The sequence below is a fragment of the Dromiciops gliroides genome, chromosome 2, assembly GCF_019393635.1.
Source record: "Dromiciops gliroides isolate mDroGli1 chromosome 2, mDroGli1.pri, whole genome shotgun sequence".
NCBI lineage: Eukaryota > Metazoa > Chordata > Mammalia > Microbiotheria > Microbiotheriidae > Dromiciops > Dromiciops gliroides.
In genome coordinates, this window is record NC_057862.1 from 522,942,819 (window position 1) to 522,958,929 (window position 16,111).

Here is a 16,111-nt window from a genome sequence, read left to right on the forward strand (position 1 = left end):
ATAGTTCCAAATTGTTTAATGAATGATAGTTTCATCACCTTGATATAAAATAGGTCATAATCTCTGAAATTGAACCTTGTGCCCAGTGGATATAGCTAATCAATTATGAGCATTTCGAGCCTTATCTAATTTCGCAGTTGTCACCAAGGAAAAATAATTTGCTAGAAGATCATAAATTGAGTTTCTAGTGGGGCCTAGGGATTAGGGACTCAGTGAGAAAATAAAATCCATTCCAACTAGGAGACCATTTTCAGTCACTTTAGTCCATTGTCTAACATGAAAACTAAAAATAATAGATAGGTTCAGTGCCTATTAAACATATTATTTTAGAACCAAAAAGGCACTATACAAAAAAAATAAAGAAAAAGAAAAAAGGAAAAGAAAAAAAGTCTTTTCTATTCACTGATGGATGCCTGAAATAGCTTTATCCTTATGAGTGATTCATTCATTCCATAAGCATGTATTAATCACCCTTTGTTAAAAAGCAAATACATCACATCCTGGGCTATCATTAGTTATTTAGACCTCAGTGTGAATGAAGGATATGAAAGCAAGTTTTTATCAAAGGGGAAGAGCATAAAGATACTGTCAGGGATATTGTAAAGCTCAAACAGATAATGTTTGAAAACAATTTCCAAACCTTAAAGTGCTATATAAATACCAGTTATTGTTGTTGTTTTGATTTGCCTAAAATAACGAGGCCCCTCCAAGTCTGGTGATGACTTCATTCTCTGACCTTCCACTGCAGTCCTGATGAGCTCAAGTAGTGTTTATAGAGCAGTAAAAGCGATGGGCTCTCACAAGATGGTTAGAGCTGGTTCCAGCACACTCTTGGACTGAATAATTCCACTAGGAGTTGGGGACTTGGTCTTGAAATGGGAAAATGGAATAAAGATTGACAATCAAATTCTTTCTGAGCTGCTGTTGGAGAGATATTCCCATCCTTGACTCAAAGTTTAGTGTTCACTGGTTTTAGTTATTATTTTTCTTCAGGAGCCCCTTTGGCATTTGATTTATTTTTTTTCTTAGTGTCTTATTTTATTCTGAACTTAAACATCAAATAGAATGAGCATTTATGTATAGAAAAAAGGTTGTGCATTAAACTAATAGTGTTTATATGTTGATTGGTTTCTTTTAAAATATAATAAATTCAATATGTAACTTAAAAAAATCTGTGTCTTAGCTTTGGGCTTCCAGTGCCTAGTACAATGCATTGTGGGGCAGCTAGGTGGTACAGTAGCTAGAGTACTGGCCCTAAAGTTGGGAGGACCTGAGTTCAAATCTCACCTAAAACACTTACTAGCTGTGTGACCCTGGGCAAGTCACTTAACCCCAATTGCCTTAAACATCTGGAGTCATCTCCAGACATCCTGATATATATCTTGCCACTGGACCCAAATGGCTCTGGAGGAGAGAGTGGGGTTGGTGACCTTGCACAGCCCTCCCTCACTTAAATCCAATACAAGTCATGACATTACCTTCTGATGTCATGGTCTTCTTGGAGAATGAAGGAAAACAACAATGCATTGCACAAAGTAGAGCTAAGAAACTATTGTAAATGAATGAATGACCAGTAAGGACCAGGGTTTGACTTGTCTCCCTCCACCATTGGTCATTCATTGCCACTACTCTTTAGGTTTTATAAGGATTTTCACTGCTAACCCCTCCGGGGAGATATATGAAAGTTAATGTAATAGAAAAAGGTAAAGTTACAAAGTCAGTTAAAAGTTAACTTTAAAAACTCATATATAGCACTTTAAGGTTTATATCTCCCATGATAGCATAGGGAGAAACAGGCCTATCTCTTGTAGGCCCACCTTCCCCTCTTTCCCTTATCTTACCCCCTTTCTTTTTTCGAAGAAGCCAGATTCAATGCTATTTGAATTAACCACTAAGCTCCCAGATGGAGGAAGATTCAGATTTGAATTCAAAGGCTGCTTGGCTTCAGAGTTCTTCTAGGACCTAGTCTCTAATTTTATCTCTAGGTATAGAATTCCTGATTTGCAGAACGAAAGCCTTATCAAATATTGTTCCCATCGACTTCAGACTATTCTGAAAACAAATCACAGCCCTTAACCTCCTGGAAGGTTTCAATGGTTTTGGAGAATTTTGAAAGCCTATCTTATCCCAAGGATGCCAGGACAAGAAAGAGTCTACCTTATGTAGTCTCCAAAGCTTCTTCCTCTTGGTTTCCAGCCCTCCTTAGATTAGCTTGACCAGCACTGACCTTATATTAACTTCCTTCACCTTCCTGGATAATGGCTGTACTCTGTTAGGCTTTGCATTTAGAAGAATAGAGCTTTGGACTGACCTCAGACATATTTTAGCTATGTGATCCTGGGTAAGTCACTTGACCTCTTTCTGCCTCAATTTTGGAAAATGGGGATAATAACAGCACCTGCTTCAAGGGTGGTTGTGAACTTTAAATTAGTGGTATATAGTAAGCACTTTAAAAATGCTTGTTTCAGGGGCAGCTAGGTGGTGCAGTGGATAAAGCACTGGCCCTGGATTCGGAAGGACCTGAGTTCAAATCTGGCCTCAGACACTTGACACTTACTAGCTGTGTGACCCTAGGCAAGTCACTTAACCCCAATTGCCTCGCCAAAAAAATAAAATAAAGAAAGAAAAGAAAGAAAGACAAATAAAATAATCAATAAACAACAATTACCACTACCAATAGGAGAAGAGCTTTGGCTCCATACCACAATTCTTGTCTATTCCAGAACTTGTCACTGCTTTTCCAACACTGACCTTTTCCCCCATAATCCCTAAGTCCCCTCTATCTGTCTGCTCTTCATAGCTATCTACACAGCTAGATCTAGGTCACCATGGCCTCTACTGCTATAGTGTAAATATAGTTCCAGAGTTGAGAGGACACATAAATTCCTCTATTGATCTATACTATTAAAACTGAGATTTATTCATGTTATAATTTATCATTATAAAGAACTTTCACATATAACTCATTTGATTTTTTTTAAAGCTGTGAAATAGGTAGTACAATCACTATTATTTTTATTAATAAAAGGGCACTCTAGGGCTCAGAAAGGTCAAGTGATTTGTTCAAGGTCACACAGCTAGTAAGTAGCCCAATAGAAAGAGTTCTGTGTTGGGAATCAGAAGATCAGGGTTTAAATACTGGTTCAGATGCTCTCTGTGTGACATCAGGCAAGTCATTTTCCTTCTAGTCTTCAGTTTCCTTTTCTGTAAGAACAAGGGCCAGGGCCAGGTAATCTATAAGATTCCTCCAAACTCTAAATCCTAGGACTAAGATCCAGGATGCAGACTCAAATGCTTCTTATTCTCTGTCCATGACTGAAAAAGTTCTGAGCATGTACTCCCAATGTATATGTATGTTGTTGTTGTTGTCCAGTCACGTGTGACTCTTTGTGACCTCATGAACCATAGCACACCAAGACCCTCTATCCTCTATGATTTCCCAAAGTCTGTCCAAGCTCATGTTCATGGCTTCCATAACACTCTCTATCCACCTCATCATCTGCCATACCCTTTTCCTTTTGCTTTCAATCTTTTCCAACGTCAGGGTCTTTCCTGTCTTCTCATTAGGGGGCCAAAGGGTTTAAGCTTCAGCTTCAGTATTTGACCCTTCAGTGAACAGCCTGAATTAATTTCTTGATGGATTTGATCTCCTTGCTGGCCAAGGGACTCATATAAATCTTTTTTAGCAGCACAATTTGAAAATGTCGATTTTGTAACTCTCATAGCTATACATTGCTACTGGAAAAACCATACCTTTGACTGTATGGGCCTTTGTCAGCAAGGTACTCTATCTGCTTTTTTGTATTCTGTTCAAATGTGCCATAGTTTTCTCTCCAAGAAGCAAGCGTCCAAGATTATGATCGCCATCTGCAGTGACCTTTAAGCCCAAGAATATAAAATCTGACACTGCCTCCATTTCTCTCTGTATGCCTAGAAGTGATTAGACCAGTCGTCAATATCTTAGGGTTTTTGTATATTTGTTACTTATTTATATATGTGGGTATATGCATATATGTTTATTTTATATGTTACATATGTATATTTATTATTTATTTATGAATTACATACATATACTACTGTACTGTTGTATACATTATTAAATGTGCAGAAAATAGAAATAAAAATAATATTATAAAGAAGAAATTTTTTTTCCTCTTTGACAATTCCTTAATCTGAAATTTTGGGGTTTTTTTTACTATTTTCTCTCACAACTAGCTAATATGGGAATTTTTCCATGACTACTCATGTATAACTTATTTTGAATTGCTTGATTTCTTGTGGGTGGGGGTGGGAATGAAGGGAAGAGAAGTTGGAATACAAAGTTTTTAAAAATTGGTGTTAAAATTTGTTTTTATGTGTATTTTGGAAAATAAAATTCTATTCAAAGCCAAAAAAAGAAGAAATAAATAATATTTCAAAATATTGTTTATCAATAGTACAAAATCCTATTCTTACTAAAATTATCATTCATAATAGCATAAGAGGAATGTAATTGAATTTATTTATTATTATTTTTAAATATCCTAGAAGATAGGGTGGTTCTATAAATAACAGTTGTTAGTAATTACTAATTTAGTTAATTTGATCAATGTAGGTAGCCAAGCAGCTGAATTTCTTTTTTTAAAGATACTTCTTAATTGTAAGATATACAACATAATAGTCAAAAAATAAGTCATAACTGTCAGTGGACATAACAGTTTTTCAGCAAGAATCATATTTCTTTGTATAGATACTTACCATATAAAATGCAGATGACAAGCAAAATAACAAAACTGAATTCTTTCTAAATTCAACTCAGTAAAAAAAAAATTTCAGTATAACTATCTTTTAAAAAAAACAATAACATAGTTCTCTTTTTAATGGATGGTCATGTATTGAAGTGCTCTTTTCAGAATTGGGCAGTTTTACTGATTAAAAGGAGCAAAGACAAAGACAAACATAACTTGCATGTGAAGAAACACTAAGAAACCAGTCCCCAAAGACAACACATGAACCCAGGGCTAAGTACCTCAGTACCTTGTTTCCCAAGTGCTTTTCCTGACCAACAGGAAAACTTTGGATTTAATAACTGGGGAAACCCAGAACTTTTGTGATTGTAGACAAATGTACATTGCCTGGCTATGGCTTAGCTTTCAGAGTTGAGGATTTAGTAAAAAGAAATCGGTCAATTAGCATAAACTAGAGTAGAGGATCTTAGCCTGGGAATATGTATGTGTGAATATATATCTATATATGTGTATATTATATATGTACATATAATACACACATATATGACTTCATTTTAATATAATTGATTCCCTTTGTAATCCTACGCATTTTATTTTATGCATTTTAAAACATTGTGAAAAGAGGTAGACTTCACCAGCTGGCCAAAGGAGTCCACAAAAAAGGTTAAACCCCTGATCCACAGTGAGATCTTTCATTGAGGAATCAGGAAACAATCTAACCTCAGAGTCTGGTATAAGAAAGGTTTTAGGGGGCAGCTAGATGGCACAGTGGATAAAGTAATGACCCTGGATTCAGGAAGACCTGAGATCAAATCCAGCCTCAGACACTTGACACTTACTAGCTGTGTGACCCTGGGCAAGTCACTTAACCCTCATTGCTCTGCAAAAAAAAAAAAGAAAGAAAGAAAGAAAGAAAGAAAGAAAGAAAGAAAGAAAGAAAGAAAGAAAGAAAGAAAGAAAGAAAGAAAGAAAGAAAGAAAGAAAGAAAGAAAGAAAGTTCTACCTCTCTGTCCTGTCACCTGCTGCCTTGGAGGTAAAAACTTCTCCGAGTCCAGTCAAAGAGTTCAAACTGGAGAAGCTTCTGTAGGTCCCAGGCTAAGGGGTTCTGCCCTTTCTGAAATAATAAAGCAACTACCCTGGCAGCCAAGTGCTTCAGGCTAGCAGAAGAACAGCTGGCATTAGCAGCAGTGGAGAGGCCGAGCTTAGCAGCTGGGCCAGATTGGAAAAGGCTTTAAATGCTAACTGGAGGAGTTTATATTTTATCTTAAAATCAATAGGGGATAAAGGATAAAGCACCAGCCCTGGATTCAGGAGAACCTGAGTTCAAATCCAGCCTCAGACACTTGACACTTACTAGCTGTGTGACCCTGGGCAAGTCATTTAACCCTCATTGCCCTGCAAAAGAAAATCAATAGGGAGGTACTAGAGTTTTTTGAGTAGGAGAGGTAACATGGTCAGTCCTGGAAATCCCATGGAGGAGGAATTAGAGTGGGAAGAGATTTAAGATAGAGAAACAATGGAAAAGGACCCACATGTACAAAAATATTTATAGTTGCTCTTTTTGTGGTGGCAAGGAATTGGAAAGTGAGGGGCTGCCCATCAATTGGGGAATGGCTAAACAAGTTGTGGTAGATGAATGTAATGGAATTCTATTGTGCTGTAAGAAATGATGAGAAAGGTGGATTTCAGAGAAACCTGGAAAGACTAGCATGAACTGATGATGGGTGAGATGAGCAGAACCAGGAGAACATTGTACAAAGTATCATCAACATTATATGTTGATCAACTGTAATAGATTTGATTCTTCTCAGCAATACAAGATAGTTCCAAAGGACTCATGATGGAAAAGGCTCTCCAAATCCAGGGGAAAAAAAAGAACTGTGGAGTATGGATGCAGATTTAACCATACTATTTCTTTTGGTTTTGGTGCTGTTGTTTTTCTTTTTTTGAGGTTTTTCCTTTTTGCTCTGATTCCTCTCATAACATGACTAATGCAGAAATATGTTTAATGTTATTGTACATATATAACCTATATCAGATTACTTGCTGTCTTGGGGAGGAGGGGAGGGGAAAAATTTTGAAACTAGAAATCTTATCAAAACAAATGTTGAAAACTATCTCTACGGGGGCAGCTAGATGGCACAGTGGATAGAGCACCGGCCCTGGAGTCAGGAGTACCTGAGTTCAAATCCGGCCTCAGACATTTAACCCTTACTAGCTGTGTGACCCTGGGCAAGTCACTTAACCCCTACTAGCTGTGTGACCCTGGGCAAGTCACTTAACCCCAATTGCCCTGCAAACAAAACAAAACAAACAAAACAAAACAAAACAAAAAAACAAAACAACAAAAAAAGAAAACTATCTCTACATGTAACTGGAAAATAATAAAATACTTTTGATTTTAAAAAAAGATAAACCATTTAGGAGGCCATTACAATTGTTCAGGTGAGAGGTGATGAGGGTCTGAATTAGGATAGTAGCTAAGTGAGTGGAAAGAATGGGATGGATCTGAGACATGTTCTGGAGGGAGAAACAACTAGATTTAGTAACAGCATGAATATGTGAGGTTAATGAAGGTGAGGAGTCAAGAATGAAATCGAGGTTATAAACCAGAGTAACTTCAATGATGATGGTCCTCTCAACAGAAATTGGAAAGTTTGAAAGTAAAGCAAGTTTATAGGAATAGCTAATGTAATGAGATCTGTGATGCACAATGGAAGCCATCCATGCCTGCTTATCTGGGTGACTCATTCTGTCCCTCTCAAAATGAAAAAGGGGTGAGGGGTAGAAGGAAGATGAGACTCTTACTCATCAATATACATAGCCTGCCTTCCAGAGGGTACCTGCAGAGCTGCTGATTCAGGCCCCCATGAGATCAGGTTATAACTGTCTTGAGGGGCCAATGCCTGAGAAGAGGCAGGTTGGGAATTTACACAGAAGTGGGGAAGGAGAAGAATGAGGAGATTAAATGTTGGGCTAATGAGTGAAAAATAGATGGAGGCTAACTAAGGGGGAAGTGGAAGAGGAATATTGACTTACTTTCTCACCCTCCAAAAGCTTGATCATATATCCCTTGAAATCATATCATAGTCCCCTAAAATATAATAGTAAAATTAAGATACATAAATGAAAGAATTATGCTGATTGGGGCAGCTAGGTGGCACAGTGGACAGAGCATAGGCCCTGGATTCAGGAGGACCTAAGTTCAAATCCAGCCTCAGACACTTAACACACACTTACTAGCTGTGTGACCCTGGGCAGGTCACTTAACCCCAATTGCCTCACCAAAAAAACCAAATTATGCTAATTCACTTTTTATCAAGAGCTTTCTTCAAAACATTCTTGTGAAATTAGGTAGAATACTATCCTCATTTTAAAGATAAGGAAACAGAGGCGCAGAGATTATGTGACTTCTTTTTAGATTTCATTTGTGTATCTTAATTTTAATGATATATATATATATATATATATGTAAGAGGCCTTAGAAATCAGCTAAACTTAAAAAAAAAATCAGTTAAACTTTCTTTTACAGAGGAAAAAACTGGAGCCCAGAGAGCTTAAATGAACTGTTCCAGGTCACACAGAAAGAATAAGAAACATAGTTCTGCGGCAGAGGGTTGGAGAGGGTAGATAGCATGGAGGTACATGTAGCTGGGAAGTTCAGGGAGCATTTTGCACCTCATTGACTTTCTGGGGCAGGCAGCATTTGCCTCATTGCTTTCCATTGCTGTGTTTGCCAATTGACTTGTATCCTCTTAATTTCCTTTTGATTAGCCTCATTGCCTCACTCCTACACATTCATGCTAGACTTCCCATTAATCCAAGCAGACAGGGACCTTCTCATTAAAAAAACAACAACAACAACAAAAACCCCAACCAACAACAACAACAACAACAACAACAACAACAACAACAACAACAACAACAACAACAGCAAAAACGAAACAGAGGGTACCTAGAGCTTTGGCCCATAGGATGCATGATAGCAATATCCCAAGCCCAGGAATAATGGAGGATTCATAATTCTGGCCTCATAGCAGAGACATGTATACAAATAGCTGCTGCCAATTCTGGCCTGCTGGCTGTCTTGTCTCTCTATTACGTAACATACAAACATAATATATGTGTGCTGGACACTGAGTGCCTCTTCCATGGGAGTCATTCCAAAAAAAAATTTGGACTGTTAGAGAATCTGTGAATTCAAAAGTGGGGTCAGGAAAGAGCTATGAAAAGCCAGAGCCAATCGCAGGATTATAGATTAAGAGCTCAAATGGTTCTCAGAGTCCCCCATTCCTTCCTGGATAAGAATCTCCTCAATCAACTAATCAATAAACATTTATTCAGCAACCATTGTATGCCAGGCCCTCAGGAAACAAAAAACAAACAAAAAAGGAGCTTATGTTTTACTAGGGCAAAACAACCCAAGGGGGCTAAAGATGAAGGGCAAATGGGTACTATGGGATGGCCACTTCCAACAAAAAATACCATTTCCCACCACATTCTGGATTTGGTTCATTTCAGTTGGTTACAGAGCTTTCAGGTCCACCCATTTGGGATTAAACAAGTTTATTTTTTTTAAATGCAAATATCTCTGAAAGTGATTCAGACTTTAGTATGAATTAATTCATGGTTATTTTGCTCCTTATATTTATCTGATCTAAACACCAAGGAAGTGGGAGTTTGGTTTAGTTGGGGTGGATAATTCTGGAGTTTGGCATACTTTAAGATTATGTAGGGCAGGACTGGATAAAAGATCTTAAACTGGGAGTACAGGGAAAAGTTGCAAAAAGGAAGGTTGGAAGATAACAAAGAAAACTTTGACTATCTCGAATTTCTGCCCAGGGTCTACCCCATACCCAGGAATGGGAAAGGAAATTTTTCTTCTTCTCTTCTGCTCTACTTGACCCCCTGTTCCCAGTAACCAGAACTCACATCAGCAACATCATGTAGTTTAAATAGCCTTTTGTTGTGGGCTAGCTAACTACTATCTATTCCATTGTTTTCTTAATTATAAAATGAGAGAATTAGATTAAATTACTTTCAAAGTCACATGGGTCTAAATCTAGGATTCTTCATATATGTGTGTGTGTGTGTATGTGTGTATGTGTATACATGTATATATGAAAATGTATTCTGAGTTCAAATGATAGATCTACTTATACACTTTTGGAACACAGTGAATTTTTAAGTTGGAAACTGCCTGGAAATTATTATTGCAGCAAGTGGGACTGGTGACTTGTAACTAAATCTCTGTACCAAACTGACTCTTCTGTTAGTTGTTAGTCATAAAACTCACTTTGGCTTTGGAACATGTGATAGACAGGGACAAATGGAGATTCAGTGACACTTCTGGAATGATTTCAGCACTCTATAAACTGTCCCAAAACATTTGGCTGCCTAGACTCAAGAAGAAGCATGTGGGCAATGACTGATCACATCATGACCTGGTCATATATGGGCTACTGAGGGAGGGAATAAGGTCCTCAGTTGGCTGGCTGTTTCTTAGAAAAGCTTGTCATAGGAGAGGTGAATATACTTCCCTTGAAGGAGGGTGACATCTGCCCAGGGCACCATCACTCGGAGGGCTTTGCTGATCTCTGATATTAGATATGTTCACCTCTTCCTGGCTGACACCTGGCATCATGAGGCTAGTGATGGAGGAAGATTTGTACCCTGGCATCCAGTTGTCTCTTTTTAATGTCATGCACAACTGAAGAAGTTAGCTATAATGAAAACATCAGGCTAGAAGAATTAGCTGAAGTCAGAAAAAATGAATTATCCTGTTTACCTTCCCACCAAATTAGCTGATTCAGTTCCTCTGACTGGAGCCAACCTTGAGCCACTAGTATTGCTAGAGGAAAGAGAAAAAATGTTCTGAGGCATTATACCTTTGCCAACCTAGTGAAGTCTATGAACCCCTTCTCAGAATAATTATTTTAAATGCATAAAATAAAATGCAGGAGACTATAAAGGAAACTAATCATATTGAAATACAGTCATCAAAATATTTACAAAACAAGGTCATAGATTTCAAATTAAAAACCCCTGCTTTAACGGTCAGCAAGTCCAAACAGTGTCCTTTTTTGGACTTCACTAATCACACCACATACATAGGACCAATCCTGTTGCTAGAGTTGTCTAAAAATAGGAGGAAATTTCATATTTTTTTCATATTTCTCTTTGAAAGAGCTGAAGGTCCTTTTCACTATTCATTCTTCACATTTTTTCTTGGTAAAAAGTTAAAAAGAAGAGAAGGAAGGAAGGCAAATGCCTAAGGTTACAAAGCAAGTTAGTGGCAATATAAGATACAATATTACTCTACCTAAACTGAGACAAAGGGGAGGGAAAATTACAAGTCAAGGATCACAGATTTAACATTGAAAAGGATCTTAGCAACCCAACATTCTCATGTTACAGAAGGGAAAACTGAGGTCCAAGAGGCCCAAGCAACTTGCCGAAATTCCCACAGGATTCAGGTCCTCTTACCCCACATCCAATACATTTCTCTACTACATACAGCACACTGCTTCCCAATCAAGTCAGTCCACAGACACTGATGGAATGCTTCCTACATGCAAGGCATTGTACTTGGGTGCTTATAGAGAATACACGAAAGTATCAGACAGAATCTGCTTTCCAGGAGTATACAATCTAGCAGAGATGACAATGTACATGTAAAAAGATGGATAACAACACAAGGCCCTTTACCACATGTGCCAAATCTGTGATAAAGATGGGCTTGTAGGTGTTCAGAGAAGGAAAAAGGAAAATGTAGATTTTTAAAATGAGACTCAAAAAGATTCATGTACTAATACGGTAATGTTTTACATAATTGTACATGTATAACCCATATCTTATCGTCTACTGCCTCAGAGAAGGAGGAGAGGAGGGAGGGAAGGAGGGATAAAATTTGGAACTCAAAACTATAAATAAAAATGTTTGTTATTTTAAGAAAAGATTCATGTAAGTAAAGAAAGGGATCAGGTCACTTCAGACAGAAGGAATGGCATGATCCAAGGCAAAAAGTGAATATATGAATAACCAATTTTGAGAAACTCTGATTAGATCAGATGAAAGTGAACAAAAGATTCTTGTAGAGGAGTAGTTGTGAGAGTACTTAGTTGTGTGAATATGTGTGTGTGTGTGTGTGTTGGGGGGGTTCCCCCTGGGTGATATACCTAAAGGAGTGTCTGAGATACAGGGTACCTCAGGGCTGCCCCTGAAGACAAGGACCAAACCAGCCTACTCTAAAGAGTGACACGCTGCCCCCAAATCTGATGCTGAGAACAACTTCACAGTTCTATCCCGCTGCCTTTAGGGATCCTGCTGTTTTAGGAAACATTAAGATGAGACCCTGGTCTAGAGGCTCAGCCCCAAATTGACACGTTATGAGGAAGCCTCACTGATCCTTGTGAGCCGGTGATGGGGGAGACTACCGGAAAGGAGCCTGGTTCTGTCTAATGGTCTTCCTGGTGTTCCTATTAAGGAGCTCACCATCCTTGCTCAGTTGTAGCTTGCATGGGATGAGTGAAGGTAAGTGACTCGATACGAACAGTACAAGGCCTTACCTGCTCTTGATTTTCATTGGGTTTTGTAAGGTAGAGAAAGTCATCAATCGTGGGCCCTTTCCACATTCATGACTCCTGCTATTCTTCACTGACCACAGTGGTAGAAGATGTTTGAAAGAGGGGTTGGGGCTAAAATGCTAAGATTTTGTTGGTGGTAAATGCATCTGTTTTTTTCAGTGATCATTCCTTCCACTTTAAGAAGCTCACAAACCACACATTTAACAATCTGTTTTAGAATTTGGTCAAAGATCTGAAATGCATCCATTCCTCCTAATAAAAAATTGGGGGCATTTGCCTGTCTTTGGTCTTCTGACACCTGTGTAGGATTTCCGAAACCATGTGTACAGTGGTTTTGCAATCACACCTACACTTTCTTTGTTTAGTGAGATACAATCTAGGCTAGAAGACAGAAAACTGTGCCTTTCAAAATCTGCTATTAAGTTTTCAGCCTTCTCTCATAATAGACCTATCCAGATATTCTCTGTTTCAGGACAATTGGACCACCTGCCATTTCCAAATCCTTTTTTTTTGGGGGGGGGGCGGGTCAGTGAAGGTTAAGTGACTTGCCCAGGGTCACATAGCTAGTAAGTGTCAAGTGTCTGAGGCCAGATTTGAACTCAGGTCCTCCTGAATCCAGGGTGCATGCTTTATCCATTGCGCCATCTAGCTGCCCCCTCCAAATCCTTTTAAAAATCATTTTCCACCTCTGGGCTTTTGTTCAGTTTCCTACACTTAGGAATTTTCCAATTCCTATCTGTTCTAGAAGAATAGAACATCATAGCTATAATGCCAGAAGGGAACTCACAGGTTGCCTATTCCAACCTCCTTATTTTTTTTTTATCATAAAAGTATTTTATTATTTTCCAGTTACATGTTAAGATAGTTTTCAACATTTGTTTTTATAAGATTTTTAGTTCCAAATTTTTCCCCTCCTTCCCTTCCCTCCCCCCTCCCCAAGACAGCAAGCAATCTGATATAGGTTATATATGTACAATCACATTAAACATATTTATGCATTAGTCATGTTGTGAAAGAAGAATCAGAACACAAGGGAAAAACCTCAAAAAAGAAAAAAGAAAAACAACCAAAAAGTAGAAACAGTATGGTTCAATCTGCAACTAGATTCCACAGTTCTTTTTTCTGAATGTGGAGGGCATTTTCCATCATGAGTCCTTTGGAATTATCTTGGACCATTGTATTGCTGAGAAGAGTTAAGTCTATCACAGTTGATCATCATACAATGTTGTTGATACTGTGTACAATGTTCTCCTGACCAACCCTGTCATTTTACAGATATGGAAACTGAAGCCCAGAGAGGCTAATTTACTGGCCCAATGTCACATTGTATGTATAAGCATGTGTATGTGGCAGAGGTCGGTTTTATTCCAGACCAGTTGAAATCTTGCCTATTCTTTAAGATCCAGTTAAATGCCACCTTCTTTGTGGCACCTTCAGTAGGAAACTGTTCTCTTGCCTTAGTTGCCACACGGCCCTTTGTTTATACCTATATTCTATTTTGTATCATAAGTATTTGTGCAAGTATATTACCACCACCCCCTACTAAATTATAAATTTCATGAGGAAAGGAACCATGTTTGGTTTTTTTTGTTTTGTTTTTGTCTTTCTATCTTCCCAAGGACACATGAAGGCTGGGTGGGAGTCAGGACAAGCTTCCTTTCTCTCACTTGGCAGTTCAAAATTGTTCAGAGCCAAGTAGAAAAAGAATGAGATCAGCCTATCATGCCTTTTGTATGTGAATTCAGTTCTGGCTCAGAACCTCTCAAGTCATAAATCTTTTCACTTCTCCAGTCAATTAGAAGGTGGGTGGTTTTGTTTTGTTTTGTTTTGTTTTTTTTGGTCATCATATATCTGGTGGGTGGGCTTGATAAGCCCATAACCTGTTGTTTTAAGTTTGATGTTGGCATTAAAAAAAAAAGAAAAAGAGGTTTGCTTAGCAAGACATTCAAAAAGGATGTGGCAGCACTTAGTTTCAGTGGCAGACCCTTGCCACTCCTGCCCCACGTGCCTCCATATGAAAATTTGTTTAGTCAGCAAAGTCAGTTATGATAAACTACACCAAGTCTGAAAGACACTGACTTTAGTTGGGTGAGCTTTTTTATGCTCTTAGTTGAACAGAAGATGACTGGGAAACTGGGTCAAAGGAAACTTGAGCCTTATCCCTCTGGGCCAGTCAAGTCCAGAGACTTGTGGCCTTTCAGAGAAAGAATAGCCTAACCTCATGTTGGAGGCAGAAAGGGAACCTTGGTGGATAGTGGTCCTATCACAACATAATACCAACCCCTCAAGTTAGGCGTGATTGGAAACTTATTTCCCAAAGTTCCACTTGTTGGATTGAAAACAAGCAGGGAATATATGTGCATCTACTTACTCTATAACCCCTCAGGAAGAGCGATTATTTGTGACTGTTTTGTTAGAATTTTATTTGGGGGATCCACCTTTTCTTTTCAGAGTTGTCTTCCTTTTTAGAGTCCTAAGTCATGGAATCATTAATAGACTCACAGAATCTTAGACTTGGAGCTGAAAGGGACCTCAGAGATCATCTCATCTAACTCACTCATTATACAGTCAAGAAGACTGAGGCTCAGAGGGCAGAAGTGTCATGGAGGTGGTAAATTCAGAGCCAGTATTCAAGCCAAATCCTCTAATGACCAATCCAATGCTCCTTCCCCACATATCATATCTAGTTTTGCCCTGAAATCACCTAGAATCCAGGTATTTGTTGACTTCAACTGAAAGATCTTGTTAAAAATTCATAAATTTGTCTTTTTTCTTGGCAACAGATTTTGGAACATCTGCTACAATTGTCTTCACGATAGTATGTTTGCTCATATCCATAGTTATTACTACAAAGAGATAACAAATTGTCCCATGAAAGGATGCTTCTGATTGCCTTGGAGGATGCGATAAGATCAACTCTATCAGCTGTCATATTTGCCTTGCTGAGAGTTTATGGACCATCTTTTAATTCATCTGTGACTTCTTTATGTCATCTGGTTTCATGAGTACTGGGAGTATCAGTTACAGATGTTTCCCTTCAGTGGTATATCAACTTGCTTATCTTTGGACAAAGATCTTAAAAGTAGCAATGGTTAAATGAATATAAACAGTTGAATAGCTGTATGATTCCTAGACTCCCTTTCCAGGGAAAGGAGTGGCAATGGATGATAAATCTTTTTGTATTTTTATCTGCTTCGATGGCCACCCAGGGCCAAAATAATTAACAACTTGGTGGCCAACCTCCTGGGGGAGAGTCTCTTTGTGCTTGGCTGAACTGGTCCTGGCAGCAGACACAGTTTGTAATCCAAGTCTGACCAGCTTGGTACAAATTGCCAGGGTTTCTGGCACAGTTTCTAGCATCCCTTTATCCCAAAATAAGGCACTGGAGGGGAACTTTTGTTCAGAGCTACTATTCCCAAGATGTGAATAATATGTGTTATGTTATACAAAAGGCACTATGTACAGGAATATAATGGATGCACAAGTGGCCTTGGAGTCAGCAAGACTTAGATTCTAATTCTTTCTCTGACACATACTGGCTGTATAACTCTGGGTAGGTTATTTACCCTCTAAGTCGATAAGCTGCAGGAAAGGTGATGACCTTCATTATCGATGAAACAATAGGATTGGTGATTTTATATAGATTAAAAAACTGATTGTACAAAAAGGTGGTTTAAAAGTAAATTGGGGGGCAGCTAGGTGGCACAATGGATAGAGCACTGGCCCTGGATTCAGGAAGACCTGAATTCAAATCTGACCTCAGACACTTATCACTTACTAGCTGTGTGACCCTGGGCA

The 16,111-nt window shown here is 38.4% G+C and overlaps 1 protein-coding gene across 4 annotated transcripts in view; it reads right to left on the reverse strand.

The window, feature by feature from the left end:
* Window positions 1–8,793, reverse strand: part of FIGLA (folliculogenesis specific bHLH transcription factor) — a 66,495-nt gene extending 57,702 nt beyond the window's left edge. For 2 of the 4 annotated variants that reach the window (XM_043981660.1, XM_043981658.1), the window contains exons 1-2: window positions 5,731–5,848; window positions 3,754–3,930 (exon numbers count right to left, since the gene is read on the reverse strand). The gene's annotated coding sequence lies outside the window, so the exon portion shown is untranslated. Of the gene's footprint in view, window positions 1–3,753; window positions 3,931–5,730; window positions 5,849–8,682 lie in introns of those variants that run through there. The other 2 variants (XM_043981659.1, XM_043981657.1) reach the window with 2 other exon arrangements.
* Window positions 8,794–16,111: the final 7,318 nt, after the last annotated feature.